The following is an 11,084-nucleotide window of genomic DNA, read 5'->3' as shown; positions in this document are numbered from 1 at the left end:
ACATCACACGCACACACGTGCGTATGTGCATGCAGGACATCGGGATGGGAGGGAAGCACATGCTAGGGCCTGGGGTGGAGGGACGTGGGAGAGTGTAGGTGCAGCCTACAGAGCAGAGGGAGACCAACCGCCTCCGATCTGACGACGTCATCTCTGATTCCCCGCACATCACAGCGGAACAGGGCAGACCAAACACGATTTTTTTTAAAGATTTATTTATTTATTTGAGAGAGAGAGAGAGAGCACAGGCAGGGGGAGAGGGAGAAGCAGGCTTCCCGCGGAGCAGGGAGCCCGACGCGGGGCTTGATCCCAGGACCCCGGGATCATGACCTGAGCCGAAGGCAGATGCTTAACGACTGAGCCACCCAGGCGCCTGGACCAAACACAATTTAAGTAAAAAGCATTATATAGGGATGAAAAGGGAACCAATATAAAAACAGTGTAAGGAGCGATCTACCAAGAAGATACAATAGTGATGAATTTGGAGGCAAACTGCCTCAAAATGCAAAAAGCCAAAACAGTTGGAAGAACCTGGGGCTCTCGACGAATCCACAGTCACAACGGGGGATGTTAACACTTCTCCGTTAGGAGCAGAGGCCCCAGGTTAAAAGTTCATACCAACGCAGAAGATTCCAGACCAAAATGATAAAATCTGTGCATGCGAAGACACTGCCCAACCACTGAAGACTTACATTCTTTTAAAGTACACATGGAATAGTTATAAAAATTGTGTACATCCCAGGTAACGTGGGAAATTTCAAGAAACAATACAAAGAGTCTACCCTTTTTGGCTACAAGTCCGTGGAAATGGAACCCACGGTGAACAGAGTGGTATATGAAGACAAACCTACACCTAACAATCTTCCTAAATGGCTCGTGGTTTGAAGAGGAAATCATGTGAAAAATGCAGAATATTTAGAAGAACTATAAACAAGTTGGGTATCAAGAGTAATGCTGGGATCTGCATGTCTGTGTATCGCCCCAAATTCCTATGCTGAATTCCTAGTCCCACAGTGATGGGATGAGGAGGTGGGGCTTTGGGGGTGAGTAGGTCCTGAGGAGGGGGCCCCCACAGAGAGTATTAGTGCCCTTGCAAAGAGACCCTGGAGGGTGCCTCAGCCCTCCCATCGGGTGAGGACACAGGAAGAAGACCACTGCCAAGCAGGAGACACCGAATCTGCGGGTGCTAGGATCGTGGGCTTCCAGCCTCAAAACTCTGAGAGAGAAATGTCTGTCGGTTAAGCTCCAGCCTGTGAGGATTTTGTTAGAGCAGCCTGGGTGGACAAAGACAATGCAGCTAGAGAAACCCAGAGAGAAAAACATCCAGGGCGTTGGCTGCCCACAACACAATGAAAGTGCATGAGTAAGTATTTAACTCAAGCAGTAATAAAAGTAGCCTAAAGAAATTAGAAGCTAAAAAGTTATAAAGAATGGAACTAGGATATTTTTTAAATGGGGGAAAACCAACAGCGGTAAATCTGGCTGTTTGGGAAAAATGCATGAAAACAAACTTTTAGCAAGACTGATGAAGAAAATTAGAAAAGCGAGTAAACCGGGTTAGGATGAGGAGGAGATAGGAACCACAGACAGAGGCTAAGGAGACGCTGGCGCGATGAGCAGATGTGCCTGCCCCGGAGGGTCTTAGCGCCCTCTGAAGAGCCGCGGAGTGTTGTCACAGGGCTGCACCAACGGACCGGGAAAATAGAGGAGACAGCCCAGGAACAGACCTGAGCAGGGTCGGAAATGCAGCCATGCAGCATGAACGTCTGTGCGGGGATGGGGGTAAGCAGAACTGACCCACATGGACGAGGTTCGCAAGCCGATGTCCCTGTCTCACACCATACACACACGGTGCCAGGCAGATTGCGAGGCGTAACCATGGAAAGCAGAGCTTTGGAAACCCAAAAAGAAAAGTAGAGCCAGTACCATTGTGACTTAGAGGTAGGTCCCACGGTCACAAAAAAATGCCGCAAAAATACAAACGGGGGTAAAAGGCAAACCAGACCGGAGGAAAATGTTTGCAATGTGTGCAAATGCAAAGCTTCTGTATGCAGGGTCCGCGGAGAACTCCTCTGAAGGAACTAGGAAAAGACCAGCAGGTGGAGAGCAAGTGGGCAAAGGGCGCGAGGGGCGCTGGGCATTAGAGGTGCCCGGGTGGCCGTGAGGGCGTGAGGGGCGCTCTGCGTGAGACGCAGGGTGAGACGCAGAGGAAATCCGACCGCAGAGCACCCCCTGAGGGTAGGCGTCGCTAGCATGGGGTGCACGGGAATTCTCATGCACGGCCGCTGGGCGCGAACTGGTGCCTCGCGGTGGGGCCACGGGCCATCGCCAGCAGGGTTGCAGACACGCATGCCGGGGGACCCCACGGTTCTGCGCCCCGTACAGACCCTGAAACGTTCCTGCATGGGCCCCTCCCGTGCACAGGTGCACTGCTCCCCAGTCATGAGAACTTGTAAACTTGCAGCTGTTTGGGGCTCAGTGGGACGGTGTGACGGTCACTTTAGTGTGGAGCTCCGGCTGGCTTCCCAGCGTGGTCTCGGCTTTTAGGAGCATTCCTACTGCCCTCCGCGCCGATGCACCTGGTGTCCCCCCAGGAATATCGGCTGTGGGTCACAACACGCGAAGGTAAGCAGGTGGGCCGTGGAGGAGGGGCAAGCTCGGTTCTGCGCGAGGCCTGGCCCGAGTGTGTGGTCGGTTCCTCCACGTCCTGCGGTAGACAGTTGCAAACAGCATTCCCTTCCCATCGAAGTCCCGCCTAAATGTAAGCCCTCCCTGTCGGAAATTGCCGGTCAAGCAGCAGGTGTGCACGGTTCACTCTTAGGCCGTTTTGATGGTGATCACACCAAGTGGAATCGGTCAGCGTTCTCGTTCATGCGCCAAGATGGCCAGTGATCTGCAAGGAGCATGTCCACGTTGGACCGTGCACGTCGCTGTGCGCCCCAGCCATTGGTCATGAGAGGTGGATTCTGGTGTGCCACACCAGGGCAAAGACTGACTTCTCTTTCTCTTCCAGAACAGAAGGAAATCAATGTCCGAGGAAGCGGCCATCGGGGGTAGCGGCTGTCAGACACGGGACGATGACGTTTCATGGAGATGTGCAGGTAGGAACTAATAAAATTTTACGGTTTTTCTTGGATTCGGTGACGTTTATCGTACTTAGCGTTTTTAATGTGCAGTTCTGTGGGGTTTTCCTCACCCGACACAAATACCTACTTTCATTAGCTGAGATTCATACTTCGCATTCTTTCTTTTTTTTTTTTTAAGATTTTATTTATTTATTTGACAGAGAGAGACACAGTGAGAGAGGGAACACGAGCAGGGGGAGTGGCAGAGGGAGAAGCAGGCTTCCCGCGGAGCAGGGAGCACGATGCGGGGCTTGATCCCAGGACCCTGGGATCATGACCTGAGCTGAAGGCAGACGCTTAACAACTGAGCCACCCAGGCGCCCCTATACTTTGCATTATTTCTGCTCTCCGTCCAGTCTGGGTGGGTTTGTCCCCGTGGAGCCTCCCTGTCGCCTGACTGGTCCCCAGGGGCCCCGCAGGTCGAGCCCGCAAGCCCCTCCTGTCTGAGCGGTCCATCTTCTTCCCTGTGACCCTCGGGCCTCTGCCATTCTTCAGAGCCCAGGACGGCCCCCCTCTCCTGGGGAAGAAGGGGCCAGCTGCAAAGTCCAAGCGGGGCTGTGTGTCACGGTTGATGGTGGTGCCCCGAAGGAGCCTCATCTCCAGGTGGGCTCAGCTCGCACCTCCTCCATTATCTGGCTCATGTGCTCTTTCAGGACTGAGCTCGGAAGGCACCTTGACCCGGCGGCAGCCAGTTGGCAGGAGCTGAGCTGCACTTGACCTCAGAGCCCCAGGGAGCAGCAGGGCAGCCCGAGGGCCCCGTGTTTGCCAAGGGGTTGCTTCCAGGAAAGGTCGGCTGAGTTTGTGTTCCAGCCCTTTCTTTTCCTTGAGCTCCGCTGGATCCCGGGCTTTTCTGAACACAGGACCCCTTTGTACACTGGTTTGCTCAGTGTCACCAGGAATATCACACAAACAGGAGTGTGCCTGAGGCCACTGAAGATCTGTGTCCTCCTATCTTGGCAGCTAGGTTCATGCCAGTGGACATGGCCTCCAGGGGAGGCTTTGCCAACCTTACTCTCCCCTCCCCCCTCAGCACAAGGAGCTCCTCAGGGGGTCCTCACACCCTCATCCGAGAAGGCAGATCCCAGTCGGTGTCTGGGAGCCACGTCGCGCTCCCCGAGGTGGTCAGCACTTGGGTCCTGCCAGATGGGCTCCGTCAGCCGCAGGTGCAGGGGCCTCATGATGGACACGCTAACCTCTTAAGCATGCTTCTTCCAGGGGGGACTGGACACCTCACTCCGCAGCTGGGGAGGGGCCTGAGGGCCAGCCCAGTAACTGTGCCAAACGGCCACTCTACTACAGGATGACAATCTGGGCATTTTCCCTAATGACCCGGAGTCAGAACAGGGGAGCAGCAGGGAGGGAGGTGTCACGAGCTGGAGCCACTGAGGAGGCAAGAGAGGGCAACTCCCGTTTGCCTCCGGGAATCTCAGGCCCAGCTGGGCAGAAGCAGGCCCCCCCGCCTCCAGCCCGAAGGCCCCCCGAGCAGCCCCTACCGCACCCCAGCTGCTGCAGGGGAGCCGAAGATGTCCCAGGTGGGGCCCTGAGACGAGGGGTCGAGTGAGGGAGGCCCTATTCTCTGTCCTCTGACCCGAGCACCTGCTCAGGGGTTAGGGGCACTGACCCGCACCCCCCATGCAGTCGAAAATCCACATGTACCTTTGGAGCCCCCCAGAACTGAGCTACCAATAGTGTGCTGTTCACCGGGAGGCATACTGATCAAACCGTCAACTGACTCACAGGTGGTGTGTTCTGTGCATGACATACTATGTGCTTACCACACAGGGAGCTGCAGGAAAGAAGATGTCAGCAGGAAAATCATAAGGCAGAGAAAATACATTTACAGCACTGGACTGCATTTACTGAAAAGAATTTGGGTGTAAGAGGACGCACGCACTTCAAATCCGTGTTGTTCAAGGGTCAACTGTATAATCAGAATTTGAAAAAGGTTATTTGCACTAAATAGAAGCCAATATATTTGTATTGTAATTTTATACTTAAAAAAAAAACCAAAACGTAAATTGCCTATAACTCACCCCCCCACCCCCCCGCCCAGAAAACTCCCCCTGGGTTTCAACACTGTTGCCATTAGGTACAACATTAATTTGGGGATAATCAGACTGTTGCCACAATTTCTCCCCTATTCGTTTGCTCTCCATCTGGTCTGCACCCCCCGTGTCCCTGAGGGACAGCTGGGCATTTCCTCGTGGGTGTCGAACACATCTTTTCCGGTTTTCCGAGGCATCAGAGAGGCCAGTGAGAAGGGCTGACAGTGTCCTCGGGCTGTTGGGCACACAGGAGTGATGTGAGTGCGGGAAGTCGGGGGCTCCATGATGCCCTTGGGGGCACTTTGGCGGCTCGCCCAGCAACCGTTCCCAGGGGCACCGACCGCCCTCCCAGCCCCACGGTGAGTCTGGCTGATCTCACAGTGACCCCATCCTCCGGAACCAGCTGGGGAGACCTGGGGAGAGACAGGCGGAGGATGTCTGAGAACCGCAGTAGGAAGCCTGTCAGGGTGAGCCAACCCTGTGGACCCTTGAGTAGAGACATGGAAAGCTCCCACGCCCTCCGTGGCCTCATGGAAGCTTAGACTTCAACCACGTGAGCAGATGCACGTCCAGGTTGATCCAGCCGTGGACGGTGGACAGTGAAGGTGGTGTTGTGGGCAGAGGTTCGGGTGACAATGGGTGCCAGCGTCAAGGACAGGCAGGTGCTGGGCAGTGAGAGGTCAGCTCTGGTGAGATGGGAGCTCTGCACGGGCCAGCATCACTGCTGATTTCCAGCTACAAGGAAGGAGACAAAGCAACAGGCTGTATCCCTAAAACTGTAGCAGCTGACCTTTAAAACTCCAGAGATGGACCATGCCTGTCTCAAAAGTCCTCACTCTCAAACAATTATGCGGTCCACCGTGCATGCGGAAAGCCAGCATCAATATCCGTGTGCGCGCTGGCTTTGGCTGGCTGGGCCACGCCGCCAGGAAGTGAAGTGGGTGCCAGGCTTGCAACCCCCAGCACTGGCCGTGGGGCGGGACAGACCAGGTGACTTCCAAGGGTCAGTTCAACAGCTCACACCTTCCCGTGGGCTAAAGAGAGCTGGGACTTTCTCTCCATCACAACCTGCTTTCTTTGTCTTGATTTTGTTCTGTTTTGGGGACGGGGGAGATGTGGCAGGTGACAGTGGAAAGGATCCCTGAGCTCGATGGGTTTGGGAACTAAGCTGGACGCACCTCCCCTGGAACGCCACCCCAGGCACCAGTGGTGGGAACATTCCGATCCAACCGCTGGGTTGGTTTGGGAAGTATTTTTCAATTCTTTCTTCTTCCTCTGCCTCAGTCAAGGGGCAGAACGGCGTCCAGGTCACACTGCCTTTTAACGACTTTGTTGGCACATACTTTCCATCCCCTTTCACTCAGCATCATGTTTTCCAGACTCATCCCCATGATGGGGTGCCAGTGCTCCATTCCTTTTTACGGCTGAACTCTATTCTATTCCATCTATGGACAGACCACATTTCGCTTATCCATTCCCCACTTGATGGGCATTTGGGTTGTTCTCACTTTGGAGCTATGATGATAATGCTGCTGGGAGCATTTGTATAAAGGATTCTGTGTGGACATACATCCTCAGTTCTCCTGGGTTCGTGCCGAGTGAGGAGTGGGCTCTTGGGTCATCCAGCAGCTCTTCAATTATTGAGAAAACTGCCAGGCTGTTTCCCATGGTGGCTGCACCGTTTCACATTCCTGCTCACAACGTATGGCCGTCTTGCTTTGCCCCCTTCCTTGACAACACCTGTTAGTGCCCATTTTCTTGACTGATGCCATTCTGGTAGGTGTGAGGTGGTTCTCACTGTGATTTTGATTTGTGTTTCCCTGATGACTAATGATGTCAAGTCATTTTTCATGTGCTTTTGGCCATTCATGTACCTTTCTGGGTGAAATGTGTATCAAATCTTTTACCCATTTTCTAGGCAAGTTGTTCATTTTTATGGTTTCTACTCCTCCTACCCCCCCTTCCTCTTCCTGCTCATCCTGCTTCTCCTCCTCCTTCTTGTCCTTTCTTCCTTATTTTTATTATTATTACTCAAGAGTTCTTTATTTTTTATTTATTTAATTTTTTAGAGAGTTCTTTAGATATTATGGATACAATGGTGTTTTTTGAAACATAAAATTTTTAATTTTGATGAAGTCCAATTTGTCGTATTTTAAATGAATCATGCTTTTGGTGTATATCTAAGACATCTGACTGACCCAAGATCATGAAGACTTTCCCCTGTGTTCTTTTTTTCTCGAAGCTTTATAGCTTTAGCTCTTACATTTAGACTGATGCTCTATCTTGAGCTAGTTTTTTTCATAGGCTGTGAGGTGCAGGACTAAATTAATCTTTTTGCAAGTGGTTACACAATTATCCCAAGAGAATTAGTAGGAAATATTCCTCTTTCACTATTGAATTGTCCTGGCACCTTGTCAAAATCAATAAGCCATAAATACTTGAGTTTCTTACTGGACCCTCCAACTTATTTCATTGATCTATGTCTATCCTTACAGCAGTATCCCATCACCTTGATTGCTGTATCTTTATATGAGGTTTTAAAATGAGAAGTAAACGAGCTCCAACATTGTTCTTTTTCAAGATTGTTTTGGCTATTTGGGTCCCTTGCAATCCCATATAAATTTCAAGATCAGTTTGTATATTTCAAAACAAACAAACAAACAAATCCAAAATCCCACTTGGATTTTCTCAGTGATTGAATTGAATCTATATATTGGTTTCGGGAGATTTGCCATCCTGACAATACTGAGTCTTCGGATCCATGAGCGCGGAACATCTCCCCATCTACTTGTAACATCTAAGCTCTCGGCAATGTTTTATAGGTCAGTGCACAAGTCTTGTACTTCTTTTGTTAAAGTTATTTTTAAGCATGTTATTCTTTTGGGGGATGTTGCAGTTGGAATTGTCTTCTTGCTTTCATTTACAGGTTGTCCATTGCTGGTAAATAGAAATACAATGGAAGCATGCTTGTTGATCTTGTTATCCTGAGACTGTGCAAACTCATTTATCGATTTTTATAGTTTTGTTGATTCCCTGGGATCTTCTACACAGAATCATGCTGTATATGAATAGAGACTGTTCCACTTCTTCCTTTCCAACTGGGATCTTTGATCTCTTTCTTTTCTCATTTTTGGTTTTGGCTTTGCGGCTTGTTTTTTTTTTTTTTTTTTCCTTAATCATAGTGTACTGGCTAGAACCTTTGTGAATTTGGAAGACCCTGTTGTTGAATGCATGGGCATTTATAATTATTTTATCTTCCTGAAGAATCAAGACTTCATTTGTTATGAAATATCCTTCTTTGTCTCTGTTAACATTTCTGTCGTCTTAAGGTCTATTTTTCGGATTTTAATATAACTTCTTCCTGCTCTCATGATCACTCTTCGCATGGTGTCTCTTTTTCCATTGTGTTATTTTAACCTACTTGTGTCTTGAATTTGCAGCATTTCTCTTGTGGATCATGGAGCTGGATGGTGTTTTCCATCCAGTCTGACAGTGTCTGCCCTTTTGATTGAAGCATTTAATTCATTTACATTTAGTAGAATTAATTTTTTTTTTGCTGTTAAAATAGCCGGCAGTTTTATTTTATTTGAATTCAATTAATTAACCTATAGTGTATTAATAGTTTCAGAGGTAGAGATCAGTGATTCATCAGTTGCATGTAACACCCAGTGGTTGGATTTATGTCTGCCCTCCCACTATCTGTTTTCTATACATCTCATGTCTTTCTGTTCCTCTGTTTCTCCTTTCCTGCCTTTTCTTGTATTAAATAGGTAGTTGGTTCAATAGTTTCTGCTCCCTCTTCCCCCTCTTTTCACGGGCTGTGAGTGTTGTTACGCCTTATTGTACTCCGCAACCTGAACGCCCAGCTCCTTTTTCTTCATTTTGTTTTGCTCTTCAGATCAGAGAATGTATCTTGCTCTCCCTTCAGTTTGCCTGAATTTGCAGATCCCTTTCTTGGCTTCTCAGACATACTGTTGAACTCTCCCAGTAAATTTTCCACATATGTTACAGTACTTTCCAACTCCAGACTTTCTGTTAGGTTCTTTTTGGTAATGTCTGTGTCTTTATTTTCTTTATTCCTTGAGTCATTATCAACATACTTTCCTTTAGTTCTTTAACCATAGTTTACATTAATTCTGTTTTTACTTTGGATTCTGGCTTCCTAGTGACTGGAGAGAGCTTGCTTGGAAGTTGGGCTCAAACACTGAGTAACGAAGGCTTTTGTTCCTTGCCAGTGGATCTGGGTGTAGGTCTGGGAGCACATTCAAAGCTGTGGCCATTTACCAAGCTGCCCTGAATGGACCTCTTTCCCAACCTTCTTGTGTCTCGTGCACGTGTGCAAGGTCTCACACCGAGCCAGGAGTGAGCAGAGAGCTGGGGCCCTCTCTGGTCTTTCCTGAGTGTGCTGGTCTGTGGCTCGATCCCACCTCAGGCAGCTGGAAGGTTGACCTCCCAGGTCAGCTGCCACTGACGGGGCTACTGTTTCCAGAAATTCTTCAAGGTGTGGCCAGGGTTTCCCCCCTGTGCACAGGTCAACTTGGCGACCTCTGACGGTGGAGCCACGGGTCCTCCAGGCCTACACCCCACCCCTGGTAGAGCCATCACACTGAGGGTTTAGGGGGATTGGAGCTGCCCCAGGTAAAAGCACCGGAGATTCTCACGGCGCCTACCTGAACTTCAGGTGCTCCTCAGTTACTTGTGTGCATCTGGTGTCTTCCCAGAACCATGACCCAGCGCCGGATGCGGGCGCCCGGCTGCGGGGCACGGGGAGTCCTGGTGAGGGTGGCGTGGTGGGGGAGGCCCCTGAAGGGCCCCAGAAGAGGCAGGAGACGAGGAAGACGACAGGACAGGGCTTCCTAAGGAGGATGACATAAGGGTCAGAGGAAAGTTGGGAAAGTTCAGAGGCCCTGGAGATGTTGGCTGAAACGCTGTCATTCGGTCAGAAAAGTGGTGTCACAACCACCCAGTGATATTGTATGATTTACTCTTTGTTGTTTCTAGGAATCAGTGTGTATGGGCCATTAGAACTCACGCTGCATTAAGTCTAGCATATACTTACTTTTCATCACTTTTCAGGACTAGATTTTTCTAGAGGATGTGCTGAGCATGGGTGTCTCCATTCTTTTCTTTGTGCAACTGGCCTCTGTTTTCAGGAGCAGATTCCTGGTGCTCATCACCTCTGTTAGCCCTGAGGACTGACCCCTGTCACCTCTCGCAGTGGACCTGAGTGCCATGTGGGCAGGGACCACGTGGGCTGGGGGTGCTCATGGATGGAGTCCCAGTGCTCAGTACAGAGCAGGGACCCCAGATCCTCTGCTGAATGAGAGAGGAAGGTGGAAGGAAAGAGGAGGGGGGGAGGGAGGGAGAAATGGGTGGAGGGAGGGAGGGAGGGAGGGAAACCAAGGAAGATGGGCCCATCCATCAGGAACCCTTATTTGGGGTGAGGTCCGAGGGCATCACAGCCCGGGCCCTGGATGGTGGCTCAGGGCCCATCCAACTCTCCTCCCAGTGCTGACCTTCCTTCTCCTTGGCCCTCTGTCATCCTGGATCCTCTCCACCTCCTCCTCAAACAATTCTGAATGTTCTCAGGAGCAGGGTGGCAGGAGGGGGTCTCAGGAGGGGCTGCCCGGATCCTGTGCCCTGGACGACACAGTGACAGTAGCTATAGGGCATTCTATCATGAGGACTGGGACTGAGGATCCCGTCCATCTCCTTGGGCATTAGCGTTGGTCCATTCCCTGCTCTCTCCACCACCACTGTGCTGAACACTCCTGAAAACACATCTGTGAAAAACCGAGCCAGAGTTTCCAGGCGTGAGTCCGAGGACGAGTGTGCTAGGTGATGGGTGCTGCTCACTGTTCTCCCAGACAGGGGTGCCCGTCACCCTTCTCTCCCGGGGACCTCCGTTTCCTCA

Source organism: Leptonychotes weddellii, chromosome 14 (assembly GCF_054177405.1).
Source record: "Leptonychotes weddellii isolate Sample4059 chromosome 14, ASM5417740v2, whole genome shotgun sequence".
NCBI classification, from domain to species: domain Eukaryota; kingdom Metazoa; phylum Chordata; class Mammalia; order Carnivora; family Phocidae; genus Leptonychotes; species Leptonychotes weddellii.
The sequence above is the reverse complement of the archived record's forward strand: the minus strand, read 5'-3'. Positions refer to the sequence as shown.